The sequence below is a fragment of the Protopterus annectens genome, chromosome 12.part0, assembly GCF_019279795.1.
Source record: "Protopterus annectens isolate FY-2018-M chromosome 12.part0, PAN1.0, whole genome shotgun sequence".
Taxonomy (NCBI): Eukaryota; Metazoa; Chordata; order Ceratodontiformes; family Protopteridae; genus Protopterus; species Protopterus annectens.
This window is the reverse complement of record NC_056746.1, coordinates 1,474,894,131-1,474,920,433: the sequence shown is the minus strand read 5'-3', so window position 1 is coordinate 1,474,920,433 and position 26,303 is coordinate 1,474,894,131.

Below are 26,303 nucleotides of genomic sequence, written 5' to 3'. Positions count from 1 at the left end.
AAATTGAAACCGTATGCACAGTAACCCCTGTCCCAATCCAGAAAAAAATCCCAATGAAATAGCCACCCTCTTCAACACATTTTATAAAGACCATAACTAACCTCATCACAAACTTCCCTCATAATCATCCAAACCCATCTGACCTGACTACTAATGCCCCCCCCCCACTTACATAACTTCCTTCTTGTACCTATACCTACTACCACAGTAAAAAAAACTGCTTCTAAAATTAAAGCCATGCATCAATGCCCCTGATGACCTGCCCCCAGGATTCCTACAAATAGCAGCAAACTCCATAGCATATCCTGTCAGTCTACTTCTTAATAGTTCCATTCGAGAGTCCTATGTACCCAGCATTTGAAAAAAAGCTTTCATCCATCCACTGCACAAAGGCAGAAACAACACAGATACCTCCAACTTCTGACCCATTGCCATTTTATCCCCTATCTCAAAGATCCTAGAAAAATATATATACACCCAATTCCTTAACTATCTTCAATACAATAACCTACTATCAGTAACCCACCATGGCTTCAGACCCGGACATAGCACCACTACAGCTCTAATGTCCTTCTGTGAATCAAGCTTGGGATGCTGGGAAGCTAGTCTACTCTCTATTTCTAGACCTTTCCAAAGCCTTTGATAGTATATCCCACCCTCTTCTCCTTAGTAAACTCACCAACTTAGGAAGGTTCCCCTCTACCTTTCTCTGGTTTTCCAACTACCTCACAGGCACACAACAAGACACAAAATGGCTACAGTCTCTCTCTCCATTCCTCAACACTACTATTGGTGTTCCCCAGGGATCCATCCTAGGTCCTCTGCTATTCAGCATTTTCATCAATGATTTCCACTCTACTCTCTCTCAAGGAGCAGTCATCCAGTACACAGATGACTCTACAATCATTTGCAGTGCCAACTCTCCTCCTGAACTCCTGAAACCTACACAGTCAGTACTCACCTCCACTGAAATATGGATGACTAACAACCATCTTGCCCTAAACACTAAAAAAAAAAAACTAATACTATTCACCCCCAAGAAGATCACTACCATAAAGACTCTCCATATCTCCTAGGACAACACTACTATTCAGGTTGTCACACATACCAAGCTATTTGGAGTCACCATAGATGAACACCTATCCTTTGACTTGCATATTCACAACATCATTAAAAAAGTTCACCAGAAATTGGGCATGCTATACTTCCACAAAACATTCCTCACTTTCTCCTCAAAACTGTCACTTACCTCCTCCTTCCACCTCCTATCTCTCCTCTATGGTGCTCCTCTCTACTAATATACAAGCAAGTCTAAAATCCAAGCTCAATTCCTGCTATAACAAAATTGCAAAATTTGCCACTAACAGAAAAAATTCATCCCACCACTGTGCCTCTCTTCACATACTAAATCGGCTAGACCTTCCCCATCATCTCACATACATACAACTAACAACTGCCCATAAACTAATATTCAACCCTGCCAGCTGCCTGCCCTTTCCTCTCTATTTAAACCATATCACCCAAACAGACGCCTCCATTCCGATTATCAAATGCTTTTGCAAATTAACACACCTAACCTCTCCCCTAGCCAAATGCTCCACTCCTTCTCCACTGCTAAATTATGAAACTCTCTCCCATAAACTAAGAACCACTAACCATCTCTGTTCAAAACATCCTTAAAACAACATCTGTCCTCACAGTGGCTATGCACATGTGCCAGTTCCTCACACTCCATAACTTAACTTTTTCTTTCTCCCACTACCTCCTCCTCTTCACACCTTCTCCATCCTACCTAGCTCCTTAATCCTTCCCAACTCCTAACTAGTAATCCTTTGCTGCAATTACTTATATTAGTAGAATCAGTAAAGTCTTTATCTATGACTGAATTGCCAAATTGCCCAATTGTACTTTTGTTAAAAATTCTGTTTCATTGTCAGCTCTTGTTCCTGTATTTTGGTACATGTTTGTTTTTTTGTATAAATCACTATGGAGCTTTTCTCCCCAGGCCTCCACTCAAAATGGGCACTTTTTGGCCCAGTGGACCATCCCAGTAAACACATGCAAATAAAATAAATTAATTAATTAAGCTAATGCACAGTTGGTGACCCACATACCTGTTAACATAGCAGCTAAATAAATGTGAGATATTTTGAAGTATTAGCCCAGTTATACTGTCACATGCTGCTGTGTACATTACCTCTCCCTCACATTTTTCTTTGACTATCAGGAATAGGAAGACACCATGCTCTTGCTGCTGGTAAACACAAATTTTTTTTGTCAGAGTTGTAGATTTAATTCACTGTATTTGCTGAAGTATCATCACAGGCCTGCTGGCTGCATGGCTGCCAACTGTACAGATATTTTCTGACTGTATGCAGTTTAGACTCATACCTATGCCTTGTAAGTGTGACCACAGTGCATTTTCAGGACATTACAACTTGCCATAACTGTCAATTGTGCAGAGTTTTGCAAAATATCCAGTGTCCATCATTTATGTTTTGCTCATGAAATTCATCATGTTTAAAGAACATTTATTTAACATTCTCATGTCCTTTGAGGTTGTGGGTTATACAAATGTGCAACAGTGACAGCAGTATATACAGCTTAACATATATTTCAACATAATACTGCAGAGCATAGTAGTGCAGTATATAAATGTAATACTTTTCCCTTTTTATCAAAGGTGGCCATGAAGACAGGTCGATGTCCCCTTCACAACCTGATGTCAGTGTCTCCTCCAACTCTTATGATGATGATGGGCAAAGTGAGGCACAGCTGGGGCTTGGAGAGGCTGAAATTGACACATAGGTTGACATCCTTGTCTGCCCTCATTATCACTGTACACAGCTAGTATGCCTACGCATACCCAGTCCCCTGTGGCCACAGATATCGGACAGTTGGAGGATGTGGACATTGAACAGGGAAGCGTGGCTACTGTGCCTTCAGTGACTGTTGACAACAGCTATAGCCAAACAGTTGGCGAGATTCCACACAGGTGAATTGATAGGGGTGCTCATAGGAAGCCTACTGTCCCTCAAGCACCTGTTGCAGGTGTCTCATCTTGTGTCACTCACCATATGTTTAGGGCCATCATGGAGGCACATGTACATTCAGAAAGGAACTTCAGATGAATGCTCAGGGTTATGCATACAGCACAGTCTAACATCTGTGACTGTCTCCACTGGATTGCTGATACCCTAGATTGGTTCACTGATGCAATGGAAAGACATTAGTCTGAGAGAGATTGTATACAATCTGTCTTGGAATGCATATTGTCTGTGATGGAATGTCTGGTTGGAGTTGAGCGTCAGCCTCATGGATATAGATCAGCAACTACATCTGCTGAGATTCAACGTCATGTAGTGGTAGTACATCCAGTGCTCCAGAGGGGAGCATGTTATCCAAACCAAGATGTGGCAAACCATGGGCTTGTGGTCCCGTGTGGTCCTGTGGAGGACATGTTCCCAGCAGACACCAGTCACCCTCAGGTAGTAACACAGCATCTGACCCTGGGTGTGGAGGTGCCAGTGCACCTCCTGGCAGAGCCAGTTCACATGCTCAGGGGGGTGGAGACATTGAACTGTCAGCTCTACGATGCACAGCTCACAGCTGTCCAACATACAGATATGTAGGGCTAGCAGTGAGCTTGGCTGTATACACTCAGACACTCACACACAAATGTCACATTCAGGTCACCTATAGACACACTCCACATTACCATGGTCATTCCACCTGCACCCCTTCCTGACTCAATCACAGGCTTGCCAACCTATTGAGTAATTGTAGCCCCCCCCTGCAACCCCACACAACACCCTGTATAAGTGATGATACCTGTGCTACATCCCTCCCATCTCTCTTATGAATGCAGGGAAATAAAGCTATATGTCTGATGCACAGGGTAACTGTCTACATTAATATGATATTGTTTCATCCAATGTTGCTTTTGACATGATACTTGTACTGTTCACTTTCCGAATCTGTTTGTTGCTGTGTATAATGACTATACCCTAAAAGTGTGTATACCTTATGATGGATGCTGTTGTAATGACTGTGTTGTCACACAATGGTAAGTGTCATATGAAAATGTTTATGTCTCACTTTTAGGATTGTGTGGGACATGCCTATGGGTACACATCTACAATCAACCCATCAATGTCAGAGCACAGAACTGAATGCCAGCACACAAGACAAATGTTGTCAGAAAAGTAACAGTATATATTCCGGGGATCATAGGTTCATATTTATTTAATATGCTAATAAACACAAGGACATCCCTATACACTGTCAAAATATGATACCACTGATAAGTGTAAGCAGGGTTTTGGGAGCTGAAACATCTACAAGCTGGGGTGTGGGGGTGAACCATCCACAGTTTCCCTGTGTCCATTGTAGACATTAGCCCACAAGCAGGTATGATTGTCCTGTTCCCCATCCAATTATGTAATTTGCACTTGATTTGCATTAGGGTGGAAATGTCCTTCACATGGATGTGGAGCCTGTTCTATATAGGGTGTAGTCTCTGGGTTACATACCTGTCTCTCCAGCATGTCCTATATATACCACTGTCAATTTGTAGGTCTGCAGAGCAGGTAATTCTGGTGGTACTTGTTTTGTGGCTATGCAAGAGGTCCACTGTGGGGTCTGACACCACCCTGTATGCAGGCATACACCACCCCTCCAAAGCATGCAGGAGACGGACTACATGGATAGGGCCATAACATGGTCTGCACAGGACATCTTACTTACACCAGTGCTTTACTGAGGAACCTATGTCGATGTTACAGTTGTCAGATATGCCTGGCTAGTTACATACCAAAGGTGGCATTGCAACAAGGATAGGTATGATGAATGACAATTACAATGGAACAATGGCTTCCTTGGATTTACATGCCATACCTTTGTATATAGGTTGTGCAACATAGAATGATGTCCACAGTACTACAGACACATGACAGGCAATGGGTAGATTAATACCCATGTCAATAAGTTACTGACTACTTGGTCAACTGTTCGAGGTGTGTTGGCAATATGGTTAACAGGGGTGGATGACTTCCCATAGGATAGTACTGTGCATTTTTTGGTATTTAGTGTTAGCCCATGGCTTTGATGACAACTATATGTCTGTGTCAGCCCCTCCTGCAGAACATTAGCGTCAGTGTGGGATTCAATGACACCTCCTCATTTGCATGAGGTCAGTGATGACTACAATGTTGGATTGTGTGTTGGCTTGACTTATGGGCTTATAGGATGTTCTTCCATGACATATTGCTCTATGTGTTGAAATGTATGTTGTTTTCACAGAGTGATTATGGAGCTGCTGAGGGTATTTGTTATTTGGACTTTATGAGGTTTTCATGATTTATGTTGGCAACATGTCAGTGCCTCAGCTCATGTCTGCTTTAGATTTTGTGTGACAGCTTAGGTGTGTGTACCACTGACTACTTTAATGATATTAGGAGTACTTTTATGTGAGAGCTTTGCCTCCAGTGTCATTGTATATATACATTTCTCACATACCATATCATTTTATTTGATAATGAAGTGGTTGTCAGTAAACATGTTGCGATTTTTACAGTGCCTCAGGATGCCCATATCCAACAGGGTGGTAAAGATCACAGCGGGAGTCCTCATATCCATGGCATTTATTATTGATTACAAAGTTGTAAGTTGTATTGAGTATATCACTCAATGTCACAAGTATCTGTTCTCAGCTATGGGGACAATGCATGACAGTGCATGCTGGTTGTCCTATGTGCAAGTCAGTACTGGAGTTAATGCCATCATGGTTTCCAAGAAAAATGCCACCCAAGGTGTCTGGTCCTGCATAGAACACTGCCAAGCACTGGAGGGTAAAGTAATACCTACACCATGTAAAGTTAAGGATGGCATATTTAGGCAATTATTTTGAAGTTACACATTAGTCAAGCAGTGCGTACTGGGAAAGAAAATTTACCTTATGAAGGATGCTGAAAAGAGGGGGGTCATCTGAATTGTTGCTGCCTAGCTACTACTACTGCTGGTCCCAACACAGCATCACTGTGGTGGGATACAAAGCTCCTTTTCTTTGCTCTCACCAGAAGCAAAACTTTAGCAGCAAGCTCAAAATATGAAGTGGGCCACAGCCTGTTTGTTGAGCCACACACTTATCACACATGATGCCAGGCTCTGTAGGGTTGCCTTTTCCAGATAGATGCCTTAATTAGCAACTAGACCAATCATTTGATATTTGCATGTATTATGCATTGGGTTCCAAGGGTCAAAGCATTTGACTAGGGTACCGACTTGATGGTGATTAGGAGCACAGCTAATGCATCACAATATAAGGTTGTCTCAGGTGACATAGATGTCCAAGGTTCCTCCATCAAGCTCCACAGTGGGAGTGATCCATATTAGGTGACAGTTTCACAGCAATTCATACATCCTGGGCTTCAACAGAGTAATGGTGGTAATCTGCGTAACATAGATGTGAGGTCTACTGCAGATGGGTGGCCAAGTTTGTGCAATGTTTCTGTACCTCCCACATGTCCTAGGTATGTCATACTGTACATTCATATTCCCAAAACACTAAACTGTGTTCCCACATCATTTCACACAACATACATTTGCTGTCTGGTTGTTTGACAGACATTGTAGACTTGCAAAGCTAAAGTAATGACAGCAAAGCTGGACAAGTTTTCTCTGTATGCACGGATATGCACATCTTCACTGCAAAGAGTGCCTACAGAGAGTGTGTTTGAGGCTAGGAACCTCATGGGTGTAGTAGAATGACCTTTACTTTGCTGGAGTTGTACATTGTCACATTTATAAGTGTGCTCTTGTGACCATGACTAATAACAGCATTACGGTTAATTGAAGTGCCACAAGCCTAGCAAAGCAGTGTACTCAATCTACCAAGCTATCCCGAACTGTCAGGTACTGTTTTTCCTTAGGATGACACCATAAATGTAATAACATATTACATGTACGCATCTGTCAGGCCACTTCCTAACCATGGCCTGTTGTGATGTATACACAAGCAATGATCTCTTGCTAATGCAATTCTCCCTGACTGTTGCAGAGATGTGAACAGTATCTCTAAACCCATACACCTACTCCACACAAATACAACGTGTGTGAGATGCATCTACATTAAAAGCATTGTATCCATGTTTTCTCACACACCTGACAGTACATATGGCAAAGAGTGGAGTGCCAACATGCCCATCTCACCTCTTACTCCACCCAAACCCACATCACACATACCTACATATGGGGAGATCCATACCAAAACATACCTAATCACTAGACACCTCAAAAACAGCAACACAAGCATGCTACACATAATAGTACCTCTGGAGAACACAGTACACATAATGGCTAATGCACCACTGCCTCACTGGTCAAACCCTTACCGCAAAACACAAATGCAAACATATTAGTCATAGGTGATTACATCATGAGTCACACTGATATCCCCTCACCAGGCTAGATAAGGTAAAGGTCATGGTCAGCTATCTGTAAGGTGCCTGGATACAGCATATTTCACATACCGTCAAATCTGTCAACAACAGGTACTGTTATGACTATATCATAGTTCCTTGTTGTGTAAGACTTGACACGTGCTTCTCTGGACTGTATGATGACAGACATAACTGAGTTTATGCACTATGTGTCTCAGGCAAGTATGCCCTTGGCTGTCAGCTTTTTTTTTTTACCTTCAGCTAGGATGATGCCTCAATACAAACAGAATATGACTGATTCAACAATAGGCTTAGCATCTGGTGTCAGTCTAAGGGGATCCACTATCTGTCAGCCTGGGATAACATGCTCAACAGACCTCGATGGTTTGCCAGAGATGCTCTTCATCTGTCATCCTGGAATTTTAGATATTATCCAAGGCTATTGTCACCCCCATAGTACCCTCTTTAGGTGGTATCACAAGACAAATTTCCAGTGTAAGCACCACATGTACAAACAAACTCAAGGTTATGCTGTTAAATGCTAGGAGTTTCAACAGGAAATTGCATTCACTGAAAGCTGTTTTCATCTTGGAACACACAGACCTTTGTGCAGTCACAGACACCTGGTTCAAGGCTGTGATAAGTACCACAGCCATACCAGGCTACACCTCCTTCCACACATGCAGACCTCAAACTGAAGGAGTGCTGGGTAATTTTGGCAGTGTATAAATATTCATTAAGCATACATACACACCAACATTGGTTACACAGTATGATTCAGGTGTTATTGACTGTTTGTGGGGCACCTATTCAAGTCATTGCGAGCTACAGGAGCCCCTCCATGAATCAGGACACCCACTCTGCTTATTTGGATGTACATGACTCTGTCAAGATACATCTGGACACCATGGTTTGGGGTGACATTTATTACCTACTAATTGGGTAGATTAGTCCTGCTCAAAATCACTTCCCCAAAGGTTATTCAACTTCATTATCTCAACTAGCCTGGACCAGCTGATTGACACCTCCACAAGGTAAGCTAACATACTTGATTGGGTGCTTACCAATATGGGCAATCACTGTAGCACCCCCACTGTGAGATCCTCCATGCTAAGATCTGACCTCAAATCAGTCTTACTCAAAGTAGGTATCACACCTTACACCTCCCCCTTGCAGCAAATACACTAAAGACATTCACTAATCCAGATTATAACACCCTATGGGTTGGTATATATATATATATATATATATATATATATATATATATATATATATATATATATATATATATACTTAATTGTACCTCCACCCTTAGATGTAACTGGCAAACATGCCAAGATCTACACCCGTGCTTTATACAAAGACCTGTATGACTGCATTGTCTCAGCTGTACCTGACATGAGCACAATAAGCTCCTCATGGCGAAGCAAACCTGCCTGGTGGACAACTGTCAGTAACAGGTTTTACAATAATAGGAAGACATTGCTGTCTAAGGGTAGGAGAGAGGGATCGAGCCCCCTAAACTGGAAACACTCCTTCCTCAGCTTAAACTAGCAAATAAGTGTTGTTGTGAAGTCCTCCAAAACAATGTATGGGTCCAAATTAGCCTCCTACACAAAGGACAACCACAAGGCTTCTGTAGTTACATCTGTAACCCAAAGAAAAGGCCCACATGTGTGCCGAACTTATGGTTAATGATACCTCATATACAGAGCCTGTCAACATAGCTAGCATGTTGCCCAATAGGTTCTGTGAAACCACCACTCGCCTGTTCACACCACATGTACCCCACAACATCCCTACCATCTGTCCCCTACCTTGTATCTGTATAGAGTAGGTCATAAACAGCCTCTCTGTGGACAAAAACACAGCATCTATTGGACATAACATCACAGGCTGAATCCAACATGTAGTACTAACACCACTGGGAACTCTTTGCAATCATAGTGTAACCACTGGCTTTGTCCCAGCTGAATGGAAACAGCCACCATTATCTCTTGCACAGAGGTGGTGCAGCCACCTACCCCAGAAACTATATTCCTATTTCCTGACTAGCCATATTTACAAGGCCATGGGGCAAATCATCATGGACCCTATCAACAAACATATAGGTAATCTCCACACACTTGACCCTATGCAGTTTGGGTTTGTCAAAGGGAGATCATGCCTGTTAAACCTGGTGGATGTCCTTGAGACAGTCAGCTAGGACCTAGATGAAGGGGAGTCTGTGCATACATTCTACCTGGACGTAGTCACAACATTTGACACTATCCCCCACTCAGTCATTGACAAATGCACCCACTAGGCATTGACTCTTATATCATTACAGGGGTCATTCACTGCCTCAGTGAGAGAGATCATATAGTCAAAATATAGTCAAAATAGGGGAATCCACCTCCAGTAGTCAGGATCTCACCAGTGGTGTTCCATAAGGTTTAGTCATGGGTCCTGTACTGTTTGGAATCCATTTCTCCAAAGTACAAGCACAAAGTACACGTGTGTGACTGACAAGGTTTGCTGACGCACACAAACTGGGAGCGGTCATAAAATCTCCAAAGTATATCAACATCCTACATGAGAGTCTTACTTGAACAAATGATTGTTGCCAAAGTCATGAGCTTAGAAGCAACGCAAATATATGTATTATCATTGCTTTCAGTAACAATGATGTTCCTGCTAAGTACCACATCAATAGCTAAACCTGCCATACATACGCAGGGGTGGGAGATCTGGACACACAGCTTGGCAGCTAACTTACCTTAGATCACCATGTCTCCACAGTGGTGAGAAGGGCATTCTATCATGCTCATGTAATAAGTGAGGGGATTGTCTCAAGAAATAGTAGACACTATAACCTCCATGCCCTCTTCTTTCTGCAAACCAATAGTTGAGTGCAATGGCCCTTTTGATATGTACCTTTCCAAGCATCTGCAGCAATTGGAGAGACCACATAGTTTCCTCCCAAGGACAAGTCAGGTCTTCAGCATCTGTCTATGGTGATCATTTGATATCACTGTCATTTTAGTGTGTGACATACAGAGTACTCAGGGGTGATCTCTGGCTTGCATATGAGGCAATCTCTGACCCTGCTGTATTGGAAATCCTGCATATCGATAAGTCAAGTGGCACACAGGTTATTCACTGTATAGACCTTAACCTGGCATGTAACTTTAATACAACCTATTGGAGGAAGACACTTGTATTCCACAGTTTAACACACCTTTGGAACAGACTCCCACATCATGTCAAACAGAACACTTCCTTGACCCTCTTTAGATGCAATAAGTACAATTGGATAGGTGACCATAATTTCACCATGGCAGTTCCAACTGTGTCCCTCTTGGACAGGAGCAATAGGTGCTGATCATGTACATAAGGGTAACAACTTGGCTATGATTCTAAGGGCACTAGGGCCATTAGCCAAGTAAATTCCAATGAGCCTATGATCCAGTAGGCAGATGTAAAATGTTCTAACATATAAAAACTTGGCTGCAATGAGAATAGTACCAGTATCTATTCATTTATGTAGAACACTGCACACATACACACACACACAAATACACCAACACCTGTATGACTGCATTGACTCAGCTGTACCTGACATAAGCACAACGAGTTCCTCATGGCGAAGCAAACCTGCCTGGTGGACAACTGCCAGTAACAGACTTTACAATAATAGGAAGACATTGCTGTCTGAGGGTAGGAGGGAAAGAGACCCCTTAAACTGGAAACACTCCCTCCTTAGAAGTTTGCTGCCAGGAGATTAGAACTCCTACCGATCAAGTCTTATACACTACAGACCACAGTACTTACCACACGCACTACTGTTTGTAAGTCAGTGTGGGATTCATATTTGCTTTGAGGAAGTTACATATACACACCCAAACACACCAAGTGGGCTGCAGTGAGATTACAACTCCTACCAGTTTAGTCTCACACTATGTGCAGATTATAGTACTTATCACACATGTCATACCTTAAGTCTGTTATTAACATGGCTTTAGGGAGTCTTATGTAGATGACATCAGTAGGCCTTGGAGGGATGACAGCTTGGAGGCCTGCATCAACTGCATGAGCCAAAAAGTGCAAAATAATGCAGCTTTGAAGTCAGTATGGTATGCACATTTGCTCTTCATGGGGATATATCTACACACACACACACACACACACACACACACACACGCACACACACACACACACACACACACACATGCACACACACGCACACACACGCACACACACACACACACACACGCACACACACACACACACACGCACGCACACATGCACACGCACACATGCACGCACACACGCATGCACGCACACACACACACACACGCACACACACACACACACACACACACACACACACACACACACACGCACGCACACACACACGCACACACACAGCAAGTGGGCCAGAGTGAGATTACAACTATTATCTATCTAGTTTTACATATTATCTATCTAGTTTACATACTGCAGTGGTGGTGCTGCAGTAGCATTGTCACCTCACAGTAAGACATTGTCCTGTTCGATTATCAGCTAGAGCATCTTCTGTGTGGAGATATGCGTGAATCGGCGTACCTTCGTTGAAGGTTGTGTGTCAGGGCTGTCAACTCGGCATGTAAAAATCTACTGTCAATCATTAGTGGACCAGAGTTCCGCTGTGGCGACCCCTAACTGGGAAAAGCCGAAAGACACAACATCTATCTAGTTTTACATATTACAGCTCTCAGTACTTAATGCATGTGCCACAGCTCAAGGCAGATTTGTAAATTGCTGCATGTGAATTAATCCTAGAAAACATAAAGAAGGCCTGTCTTGAACAGCTTGAGAGGCCTGCAGAGTAACATTACGTCCTACTGTCATCTGCAGCTAGTAGCAGAACAGTTTGAAAACTGTTTTTTAGCCTTGCTATGTGACAACAGCACCCATTTTTGGTCATATGTCTCTGTTTACATTTTGATGGGCAACCCTGTGGCAAAGCTCAATTAGCCCTGTCAATGTCTTGCCAGGGCTGGCACAAAACATAATACAGTGCGCACCTTGTTCAGTTGTTGATGTATGTCGAGACCTCAATGCTTTATCAGAGATGGCCTGCATCTGTCACCCCAGGGCTTCCGAATACTGGCCAAGGCTCTTGCCACCCCTATAGTGCCTTTTTAGGTGGTATTCCAAAGACCAAATTACCACCATAACAGCTACAAACAAATCCAGTCCGAGGGTCATCCTGCTGAATGCTAGAAGTCTAAATCTCAAAATGCACTCGCTTGAAGTACTCCTTAAAATGGAGAACATCGACATTTGTACTGTAACAGAGACCTGGTTCAAGGCAGCAGAAAGCACCCCTGCACTACCAGGCTATAACTCATTCCACACCTTTCAGCCACAGAACTTGGACTCAAGCTCCAAAGGTGGTGGTGTTTCCATATTCATAAAGGGTGCACACACCTCCAGACTAGTAGCCCAACATAATGCATCTGATACTCCTGGTCCAGCTAACATTGGGTAAGAAAGTGATTCAAGTTTTAGCCTGCTATAGGTCCTCAACCATGTCCTCCATGATCCTAAGCACCCTGAAGAATATTAGGGTTCAACCTAACACTCTTATACTGGGCAACTTCAACTACCCCTCCATTAAATGGGAAAACTACTCATGTACTAATACACTTGCCCAACGTTTCCTGGAATTAATTAATTCCAATGCACTGGACCAGCTCGTTCTTACCCCCACTAGAGGTAGCAACATCCTTGACCTGGTCATTACTAACATGGGCGGCCATTGCTCTACACCAATAGTCAACTCCTCCCTATTTATATCCGACCACAAACTAATCACCTTGGAAATCTACATCCCTCCCACTCCCACCCCCCGCAAAGGTAACCACCATGAAAATCTTCTTTGAAGCTAACTTTGGGCTCCAAAAAACAGAGGTGGCGAATTTCACGGCACCCATGCAAATGGAGAATAGTTGCATGACCACCGAATCATACACTGATGCACTGTACAAACACATAAACAAATGCATGGCTCTCGCCATACCCAATAGAACCAAGATGCTCTCCTCCAAAAAAAGGAAGCCAATATGGTGGTCCTCTGCCATAAACGAACTCTACCCAAGAAGGAGGAAACTGATGAGGAATAAGGTGAAGTCCCAAGACTGGAAAAACTACCTTATCAGCCTCAACAAAAAGTTGAGATCCCTCATCAAATCCTTTAAAGCTAGCTATGAAAACAGAATTGCAGCAGATAGTAAAGGGAACCACAAGGCCTTGTATAGTTATGTAAAGTATCTCCATGACAATACCCAGATTTCCTCTGAACTACTGCATAATGGTACCTCTTATACTGAACCAACAGATATTGCCAATATACTGGCCGACAGATTCAGTGCCAACTTTACCCCTCTCCTCCCCAAAGGACCAATCACAATACCAGTAGATTGCCAGGCACCCAGTATTACTGCAACACAGGTTAAAACAGCACTGTCCAAGGCCAAGAATACAGCTTGTATGGAACATGACAATATCCCTGGCTGTGTTCTACATGAACTACAGAGTGAACTGGCACCTCACCTGTGTGTCCTGTTCAGTCACAGCCACATCTCAGGCTTTGTCCCTATTGAATGGTGCACTGCTATTGGCATCACTGTCCACAAAGGAGGAGCAACTGCAGACCATGGGAACTATTACCCCATTAGCCTGATGAGTTTGATATGCAAAGTCATTGAACCCATCATCATGGACCTAATAAACAAGAATATAGGGAATCTCCAAAATCTGGATCCTACACGTTTAGTTTTGTGAAGGGTAAATCATAAAGGAGGAGCAACTACAGACCATGGGAACTATCACCCCATTAGCCTGATGAGTCTGATATGCAAAGTCATAGAACCTATCATCATGGACCTAATAAACAAGAATATAGGGAATCTCCAAAATCTGGATCCTACACAGTTTGGTTTTGCGAAGGGTAAATCATGCTTGCTCAACTTGGTCAACATCATTGAGTCATTCACCAGAGCTGTTGATGAAGGCAAGGTGGTTCATACAGCCTACCTTGATCTGGCCAATGCCTTTGATACTATTCCCCACTCAAGAATCATAGAAAAGCTCACTAAGCTAGGCAGCAATCCCCATATCACTAGATGAGTTGCAGTCTGGCTCGCAGATAGAACCCACAGTGTGAAAGCAGCCTGGGTCCTCTCCTGTTTGGTATCTACTTCTCTGAAGTCCAGGCCAACATGAAGGGAATCTGGCTGACAAAGTTTGCAAACGATTGCAAGTTGGGAGCTATTATTAACTGCCCAAGTGATGTTGACATCCTGCAGAAAGACCTCATTGAGGGGGGCATGGCCAAGATGGGCTTTAGATAGATTCTTTCAGCTCCACCAAGGCAACTATGTTAACAAGTTTTTAAAACAGATGCAAATAAATGGGTATTTAGTTTATTACTAAGCTTAGTAACAGATTATAACACTTGTACCCTTTATTAGCAATGTTAATTCTTACAGCTTATATAAGATATTTAGGAATTCAGATAAACTGATGTTATAAATATGGAAATATAGAGGTTTGCTGGAGATTATCACTTAAATAACAGTATTCATTTTAATATGATAGCTTTACATAGAGCAAGGTTAGACACATATACAAAGGATAAGAAACAAAATAGCTGTATAGGTCGTATACTTCCAATAAAAATGAATTTGTAGTTATAAAGGAAATAAACAGGCTGAGTGTAAAACGCAGTTCTAAAATGAATCCAGAATGTTCAATCCAGACACAGGAATGAGACTGGCCTTAAGGGACTTAAGAAATGATACTTGTACAGTCATCAGACCTGCCGATAAGGGAGGCTTAACTGTTATTATGGATACAGAACAATATATATTGAGTATGAATAATATGTTAAGTGATATACAGTTATATCAGAAAATAAGTGAGAGACAAGCTGATAAAATTATTAATCAAACATTTAAATTATTACATGAATATCACGTCGAGCCATTCTAGGAGTGGCAGAAGGTGACCAAAGTATTCCTGTGAATGATAATGAAAGTAAAAAAAATCTGATTCTAATGGTGTTACCGTGATACATTCTGCTTCTAAAGTTAACACATATGGTGAGGTAGTTAAAAGGAAAACTACCATCAGTAACACAAAAGGAAGCCCTTTTAGTCCTCAGGGAAAGGTCCCTTTCCCTATTTCCAACTTTCGGAAAGGAGGAAGGGACCGCTCCATGAGCGGAGGGAGGCAAAAAAGAAGGTTAAACGACGAAGAAAACATAGGCCCAACTCTAAAAAAGTTATGGGAGAACAGCGAATCATTAATATGGAATATCTCACAAAGGATATTAACAGATAATGAGACTTCTTTATTGGAAAAAGGACTTTCCTTTATACCCTCTAATAAGAACGAAATTACAGATTCCATTTTGGATTTTAAATTATTCACTAGGAATATTCAATTAAATATGGATTATAATAATGTATCTACTACTAACTCCATTGTTTTAGAAAACCTAGTACATATATCCACGTATTTCATCCACTAATAGAAGCTTTCTCTAAATTGGTGGAGGGTGAACTACACAAGATATCCAATATAAATAGAAATAAGAAATGGTATGGTAACAGACACAGGAATGAGACTGGCCTTAAGGGACTTAAGAAATGATACTAGTATAGTCATCAGACCTGCCGATAAGGGAGGCTTAACTGTTATTATGGATACAGAACGATATATATTGAGTATGAATAATATGTTAAGTGATATACAGTTCTATCAGAAAATAAGTGAGAGACAAGCTGATAAAATTATTAATCAAACATTTAAATTATTACATGAATATCACGTTGAGGGTAGAATAAATGATAGCTTATTGAATTTTTGTATAGTGGCTGAACCCCTTATACCATCTATACATGGTGTCCCAAAAATACACAAGGACCCCAGTTGCCCACCTATGTGACCCATAGTGGCTGGACGGGGTTGGGCCACTGAACCCATCTCATTATACCTGGAATCAAAATTACAACCAATGGTAGATACATATGCATATATATTAAGAGATACTAAACAATTTCTTGTTATGTTATATGAGGCCATGCAAGATGTACCAACAACTGATGACTTTTGGTTAGTCACTTTAGATGTACAATCTCTGTTTACTACCATACTGAATTCACAAGGTATTGAGGGTATTCATAGATGTATGTTAGCTCAATCACAAATGACCCACTATCAAGTGGACACCCTGTGCAAACTTATGGAAATTGTATTACAACATAATATATTCATGTTTAATAATCAATTATATATCCAGAAGGATGGCATAGCTATGGGCACATCATGTGCCAATAGCTACGCCAACCTAGTCATGGCAGATTGGGAAAATCAACAGATGTTTGGACTTGAGAGTTACAGGTCGTATGTTAAATTTTACGTTCGTTTTGTAGACGATTTGTTTTTGATATGGAATTCTGGATACAATGAATTATGTGAGTTTTTGCAGCAAATGAACTCTCTTACAAATTATTTGAAATTTACTATGACAGCATCTAAACAGTTAGTCTCATACTTGGATGTATTTATAGAAAGGTTACCTAATGGATTATTAAATACGGGGATATATAGGAAAACTTGTCACAGGAATGCCCTCTTGCATAGGACTAGCATGCATCCCCAATATATTTTATAATGGGCAAGCAATGAGAGCATCTCGTATGAATCCGACTGAAATTGGTTACAACAATGAAATACAGAAACTTAGTGAGAACTTGAAAGAGAGATTTTACTACCCTGATGAAATCAGGGAGAATATCTCATCAGTTGACCAACTCAAAAGTAATAGAGCGAGACCATACTATACTGAAAGGGAGCAGGATATGCACATCAGTGATGGAAAGAGATGTTCAGGTTCTAGTGATGGTGGAACCAGAGTTTGCATTTATTATACCCAGGATGTTAATCAAATTAGGGAAGCATATTCTAAATATTGGGACATCTTGAAAGTAGATCCCAATATTATTAAAGTGGCAGGTGATACACCTAATTTTACATATAAGAATAGGATGAGTTTATATAGAATGTTGTGCAACTCTGGACAATTTGAAAACAGAATTCAAACTAAATGTATATCCAGACCTAATACTAAGCCATGTCAGAAATGTAATTTTTGTAATTTTATTAATACAAGTGCCAGTTTTACACATCCGGTCACTCAATATCATTATACTTTTTCTTGTTCAGCTAACTGTAACTCACATCATGTGGTTTACTTAGCCATGTGCGGTTCCTGTCCTGCATTTTATGTGGGCAAGACCGACAGGTGACTGAGGGACAGAATTAGGGAGCACCAATATAACATAAGAATCAAATCTGTGAAAAATGCACTCTCCAAACATGTACTTGACACCTCAGCTGAACATCAGTTTAAATTCTTAGTTACACAGATATACCACCCCACCATTTGGAGAGGTAACACATGGAACAAAACTGAACAGAATGAAGCAAAGTGGATTATCAGACTCAGGGCTGATTGTCCTCCTGGTCTTAATGACAGAGTACCTATAAAACCTGTTTTAAAAGGGAAAAGACTTAATAAACCTATATAGTATATAACTGTTTTTGACTGTAATTTGAAATCATATCAAATAGATAAAGGTGCTTTGATTTTTCACAAAGTCAGATTTTCATAAACTCATATTTGTCAGATGTTTTAGAAGTTAGTCTTGTTGTTTTATCTTTCATATGAAATAGTTGTACATAAAAATATTTTTAGAAAGGATGTGATGTCATGACTTAAATCTATAAATACAGGCATTTTATTTTGAATGTTAACAGCCTGAGGAAGCCACTTAAGTGAAAGCGCTAGCCATATGCCATCATGATGCTATCCATTAGTGTTGTTGTATTGCTTTAAAATAAAAACCGTCTGCTTTTATCGTATGGGACCCAGATTATTTGGATATTTGGATTGAACATTCTGGATTAATTCTAGAACTGCGTTTTACACTCAGCCTGTTTATTTCCTTTATATCTACATATACAAAGGAGCCTTATTACACTTATTTGTTTAATATGGCTGCAACTGATTAAAGAGTCAGCTCTGGTTATGTTGTCAATTGAATAAAACATAGTCACCACAGATATTAGAAACTGTATATGTATGTATATCTCATATTTTGTTAGGCTAAAACATTAAACCAATGTAATAAAAGCTATATACCCCCTATTTTTGACATATATTTGCCCTGATGATATAAACATAAGACAAACATTGTTATAAATGAATATTGAGCTATATGCTAGATATATCTATGTGGTTAATACAGCTCATTTATCTAATTTCTTTTATATATAATTATTGCATATAGGGTTGTATGGTACTATGTAATTTCCAGAAGAGACACCTTTACAACTTAATATGGGTGGACGCTTCAATACACACATTTAATCTTTTTTTTAATATATATTTGAATATGTTTTATGCAAGAGTTGTTTAAGATTAGATTACTGCTTAACTTAGTCTCAATACTAAATCTACAGAGTATAGAGAATAAGTTCAAGTGTTACTTCAGATTTAATGCATGTTCCTGATTTTAATTGTTAAATTGGCTTGAATTTTAGACATAAGTAATTTGCTCAACACACAAACCACTAATACATAATAGATAAGTATTGTAAATATGAAATCTTATAGTAAACATTAATAGGATGATGAGTTTTCTTTTCGTAAGCTATTATTAGTAAATACATATATACAGATGGTGGAAGCTGAAAAGCTGCTGTTATAAAAAGACCGGTAATTCGAGCAGTTGATGCTACTCAAATTGGGAGTTTACAACTCCAGGTGGGATGCGGGTTTAACACTTAAGAATATGCTAACATTTCATAGTTAAAATAATCCTTTTGTTTTGACAGCCATTTTGCTCCATACGTATAAGTTTACAATTATTAATAAATTAGAAATATATCATACCCACAAGAATTCATCTTACATGAATCGGAAATTTGAGACAGCAAGTAACAGAGGGGAAAAAAATCGGAAGTTTATTAGGGATTATTTGAATGGTTTATAGTCTTAGTATGATTACACATTTCAAATGGTCACATTAAAAGGTATTTCAATAAACATTAATGGTTTAAACAACCCATGCAAAAGAGGAAGTTTATTTAGATATCTGAACTTACACAAATCTAACTTAATTTTTCTCCAAAAAACACATCTGGTGAATGAAGATATAACTAAATTAAACTCCAATAAGTATGCAGTCTTGTCTAGTTCAGGACCCTCAAAGAAAAAAAAGAGGAGTTGCCATTCTGTGGAATAGAATGTTACCCATGCCTAAATTAAGAGACTTATAAAGATGAAAAGGGTATGTTTTGTCTTGTTGTAGTTGAAATTATTTGAAAGATCTTTACATTCGTTAATGTTTATTGGATCCCAGGTATAGGTATTACTACAGTAAAACACTTAAATCAAATAGTTCTCCTTTCTAAAGGAGATATCATTATAGCAGGTGATTTTAACTGCATCTTACATGAAAGTGAAACGAGTGTATTAAGGAAGAGAGGAATTCCTTCTCAAGCCAAACATCTAAAAGACTTTATAAGTTTGTATCTTTTAAATTATGTCAATAATCAAGCAGATCCAGGGTCATTACAATATACATTCTTTTCAAACAGGCATGGTTCTTACTCTAAGACAGATATAATTTTGATCTCTAATCAATTAGTCAATGATCTAACTAAATCTATGATCATCTCGTGTCCGCTATCAGATCACAACTCAGTAATCTTTGAACTTACTATTAATGTAAAACATAGCATACAGTTTAAAAGAATTCCAGCATATCTTTCACAAATAAAAGAATTCAAAGAATTTTTAAACCAGGAGATACATAATTTTATAGACACAAGCTCTTCTCCAGATACATCAGTCATATATATATATATATATGGGATGCCTTAAAAGCATACTTATATGAAATGATTAACAGATGGTATAGTAATAAAAGGAAAGCGTGGGATAAGGACTTGCAGGAATTACAGAACAAATTAGACAAACTCAAATTCAATAATAACGTAACCATACTAATAAAGATATAATAGAAGAAATTAACAAACTAAATAATGAATATAGGGAAATTTTATATCATAAAACTAGAATTAATCTAGAAAAATACAAATTCTTAGAATTCTCAATCAATCCTAAATACTTGAATAAACTTGAAAATAAAACAAAGAGACTCAATAAGCAAAATCATATTAAAGACATTTATTCCACAAATAAAAAAAAGTCTCTAATTTGCAAGATATACTTGATGAATTTAGGGAACACTTTTAATTAATCATAACACAGTTAATATGGAACCAAGAGATAAAATAAAATAATTAATCATCAAATATATAAATAAAAATCTTGACAAACACCAAGCGGAGCTAATAAATAAACAAGTTACATTTCTGGACAAACACAAATTAATAAACTTAAATTAAACAAAGCGCCACGTAATGATGGTATTATACCAGAAATTTACAAATTAATGCCAAAAACTGCATTATCATTATTACACAATGTATACCTAACAGCCCAAAATGGATTTATAATGCCTCCCTCATGGAAATATACCTTTATTTCACCTATATTGAAATCCAATAAAGACCCAAAAAAGTGTTCTTTATATAGGCCCATTTCTTTATTGAACATCGACTACAAAATGTTTATGAACATTTATATAGAAAGATTAAATAAATTTATCCCGTATATAATAGAAGACCCAATTGGCTTTATAATTAACAGAAATACTTTTGACAATATAAAAAGAACTTTAATTCTAATAGATTATGCTAATAAAAAAGAAAGATCTAACTTTAATAAGCCTAGATATAAACGTGGCCTTTGATTTGGTAAATTGGGATTATTTGTTTATTCTATTAAAATGCTTGAATTTCTCAGATAAATTTGTAAATTTGATAGAACTATAGAAAGGGGCATTACCTTACATAAAAATTGGTACACATATTTCACAACACATTCCTATCTTAAAATGAACCAAACAAGGTTGCCCACTTTCCCCAGTACTCTTTACATTAATAATGGAACCCTGGGCCAATGTTATAAGAATGAATAAATACATTGAAAGCTTTAACTTCAGTACAGATACTTTATCTAAAATTCAGTTCTTCACTGATGATGTACTCATCACATTAAATGGAAACAATTTGTCTATTACCTCTGTTTAATTCTATGGATGCCTTTCAAAAAATCTCGGGTTTGATTTTTAATGAAGACAAAACAAAACTATTATATATATATATATATATATATATATATATATATATATATATATATATATGCAAATAGAAATAAGTTAGATAAGAAATATCATAAACATAAACCTAATTCAGACCAATTGACTTATTTAGGAATTATATTTGCTAAAGATATCAAGTCCATAATTCACCTTAGCTATAATAATAGCCCAAATAATATTCAAACTCTTATAACAAAGTGGAAAAAGAATCTTTTTTTACAATGGAAGAAAGAGTAACAATAATCAAAATGATAATTCTCCCAAAGATACTATACATTATTCAATCAATATTATTACTTCCCCCAAATCAGTTATTAAAAAAACTAAATTCTATTATGTTAAGATTCTTCTGGGCTCCCAACAAACCAAGGGTTGCATTTAAATTCCATTTAAACAGTTGGCCCAAAGGAGGAATTGCTTTTCCTAACCTTGAATTATACTCTATTTCCTCTATAATCAAAACAGTATCACAATTAGTAGACTTCTCTTATTCTGCTAAATGGAAAAATACTGGGAAATAAGCATGGATTTAATTATAAAACTTCAGCCCTACAAAATTGAATATTTAAATAATCCAATTCTATGGATAGTAAAAGATCTTTTCACCACATACGTTACACCATCACATTCATTCAGTTATATATACAATATTATGATTACTTTCAGAAAATTTATATTTTAACATTCAATATATAAAGAATGGATTTTTTTACTATACCCAGTAGCCTATACATAAGGTATTATTTCATCTTCAGATCCTAATACTTAAAAAGAAAACAAACTAACATTCTGGTTTCAGATGATATTAGATAACAAAGTAAAATAAATAAATTCACTGATACAAGAATTTGATCTAGATAAATCTCTTTGGTTAGATACCCAGACATATATACAATTCCTTTTAAACAAAATCGATTTATCTCCTATAGTTAGAAAACATACTCCTATACTGATTGATTACCTAGCATTAAACATTCAATAAAAAGCTTCTACTAAAGGTAAACTATCATTCATCTATAGGATCATTGGGGATGAAACATGTAGTCATCAAGAAAGCTTTTGGAATTGCTTGTCTTCCATCAATACTGAAACATGAAATTAACAAGACAAAAGGTATATATTGGAGTCAGCTAGTAAAACATTCTCACTGAAATGGAAAATGTATCCTTGGAAATTTATGCATAGGTCATTTTACACACCACAAGTTATGAGTAAAATCAATAAAAAAGATAGCTTATGTAAGAGATGCAATTTAGAAAAGAATGCTGATTGGGCATACATGTTTTTGATTGTCCAGAACTAAAAGACTATTGAGGTAAGATTAATAACTTATTGCAAATTATATTCACTGACAATTTTTACATAACTAGATCTATGGTACTCTTCAACACACCTATCCTTTTTTATTTTATTTATTTATTTATTTAAATTTGTTGACCGGGAGTGTCCGACTGGACGTGGGTCCATTTTCAGCGGAGGCCCGGGGAGAAAAGCTCCACAGTAAAATAAACAGACAGTAGTTACATTGGATTACATAGTGATTAACAATTTAACATAGAAATTACTTACAACATATTTACAGATGAAGAACATAGTACATCAGTAGACAACTAGAATCTTTATCTGTGAAGTACATAAAAGGCATCAACAAATGTAACAATGAGAAGTTCCTGCTGTATAATAAGTACTAGGCTTATGAGCGTCTGACCTTGATATCATCAAGGTAGTTAGTGGAGGTGAAAGAAAGGTAGTAGTTGGATGGGGTGGATGATATTAGAGTTGGAGTTGCAAGGGCATAGCCAGCATGTTTTTAGGTGCGCTTTTAATAAAGTTTTGAAGTTGGTGCATGATGGTATGGAGGTAATTGTGGGTGGGAGTGAGTTCCATAATTTGGCTATGGCACAAGAGAATAGTGCTTCACCAGCAGAGTTATTGGCTTTAGTGATCTGCAAGTGATTTTTGTTGCTGGATCTTAGTGGTCTGGTGGTGCGATAGGGTTGGAGTAGATTCTGGAGGGATGGGACATTTAGTGGATGGTTTACTAGTTTGTGGGTGAGTGAGAGTTGATACCACTGAAGGAGGTGAGGGAGTTCAAGCCAGCCCAGTTCAGCAAGTGAGAGACAGTGGTGACTACGGTAGGATGCCCTGTGGTGAATTTTGCGATTTTGTTGTAGCAGGTCTCTAGCTTGTTTAGATCACATTGCCTTAGGTTGGTATATACTGGAGAGGCATAAAGTAGGGTGGAGATAAGGTGGGAATTTGCTATTGAAATCTTTGCTGCTTTGGTGAGAAATTGTTTATTTCTGTATAATGCTTCTAGTTTTTGTGGACTTTTATGGTCATGGATATGTGAATGTCAAATTTTAGTTTATTGTCTATTTCCACTCCTAGCAATTTGGTGTGTTCAGTTGGGTATATAGTGGTGTTGTCTTTTGCTGTGATGTTAAAGTGAGAGTTGTTTTGAGTATGTTTGGTGGGTTGGAAGATGAGTAGTTTTGTTTTGTTTGGGTTGAGTATTAATTGGGCATCGGATAACCATGTTTCAACAGAGGAAAAGGCTTCCTGTGTGACTTTTTGCAGTTTGGGTAGGGACTGGGCTGAGCAGATGATGGTAGAGTCATCTGCGTATTGGATGAGTGTGCCATGTTTGGTGGCAGAGGCTAGATTATTGGTGTAAACAGAGAAAGTAGGGGTCCAAGGATGGATCCTTGGGGAACCCCTATGGAGACAGGTAGTTGGGGAGATATGTCATTCTGCCATACAATGGATTGTTGGCGGTCAGACAGGTAACTCTGAAACCAGTTGGTGACTGATTGTGAGAAGGATAGGTTATTGAGGACAGAGATAAGTTGTTTGTGTGGGACCATGTCAAATGCTTTAGATAGGTCTAGGAAAGTAGCAGAGGAGAGATAGCCATTGTTTTTATGCTGAAGGATAGTGTTAGTAAAGGAGAGTAAGGCAGTGGTGGTGCTATGGTTTGGTCGGAAACCATGCTGAGTACTGGAAAGGAGGTTGTTAGTAAGGAGGTAGTGTGAGACCTGAGAGTGTATGCATCTCTCTAGTATTTTGGAGAGTGGAGAGAGAATAGCTATGGGGCGTTAATTGGTTAGTTCTGCAGAGAGGCCACCTTTGTGGAGGGGAATTAAATGTGAGACTTTCCACAATGTGGGAACGTAACTTTCTGACAGAGATTGGTTAATCAAGATGGATACTGGGATACTAGCAATTCCAAAAGCTTTCTTATATGTGTTAAAAAGTTAAATTTCCTCTATTTTGGTCAATTCTAGTAGTGGCTAGAAAGATTCTTACTAGAAATTGGATTTCAGGCTCTCCTCTATCTTTTACTGAATTCAGAAATGGTATTGCTGATGTAGGCCATTTAGAACTATTGACAAATCTCAATCATCTGGAAAAATGTTCTCTAATAATCTGAGGGTTAGTTTACAGAGGTTGTTAAAAAAAGAATTTGTTGTTTTTTGATTAACTAACGTGTACAGAGGTTGTTAGAAAAATAATTTGTTGGTCCTTGATTAACTAAATAGTACATTTATCAAATGATTTAAAAAATGGATATCACTATAAATATGTTAGTTATGTTGCTATTGTTATATTTCTTTGTATCTTTCAATGTCAGTTACATGCTTATATTATCAACTTATTTGGTTTTGTGTTAAAATTAATAAAGATATTTAAAATAAAAAAAAAAGTCCTCACTGAGACCAACGACTAGTGTCAGAAACATGGCCTTAAGCTCAATGCCAAAAAAATGTGTAGTCGTCCCCCTTGGCAAAAACCCAGCTCCCTTGAATTAACACATCAATGGTAGTCCACTGAACACAGAAGGTGTTATAAGAGATCTGGGAACACAGGTTGACAGCAACCTCTGTTTTGACCACCACACTGACACTGTCATCAGAAAGTCCTTCTATGTGGCACTTCTCATTACTAAGCGTTTTGCATCCAGGAAGAAAGAGGTCTTTGTCTCCCTCTAATCTTCCCTCATTAGGCCAATCATCAAGTACGATGCTCCATTTGGCATGTACCTAACTAGACACCTGCAACAACTGGAGAAGGCACAAAAGTACCTCACAAAGAGGATGCTAGGCCTTAAACACTTGTAATACATGGACAGACTCAAAAAAATTCCAACTATTCTCTGTCTCATATCAGCTACTTAGAGGTGATGTCTGCTTGACTTACAAAGCCATGTCTGACCCAGCTCTGTTAGAAATGCTACACCTCGGGCTCTGTGCCCACTGAGTGGTGCACAGCTACAGTTATCCCACTCCACAAGAGGGATCCAACTTGGATCCTGGGGAACTACCATCCTATCAGTCTGACAAGCCTGATCTGCATGGGCATGGAATGCATTATCATGGAACTTATAAACAAAGACATTGGCAACCTTCAAACACTGGACCCCACCCAGTTTGGGCTCATGAAGGGCCGATCTTGTCTCCTGAACCTGATTGACTTTTTTGAATCGGTCTCCAGAGCTATGGACAAGGTTAATGTGGTCCACACAGCCTATCTGGAC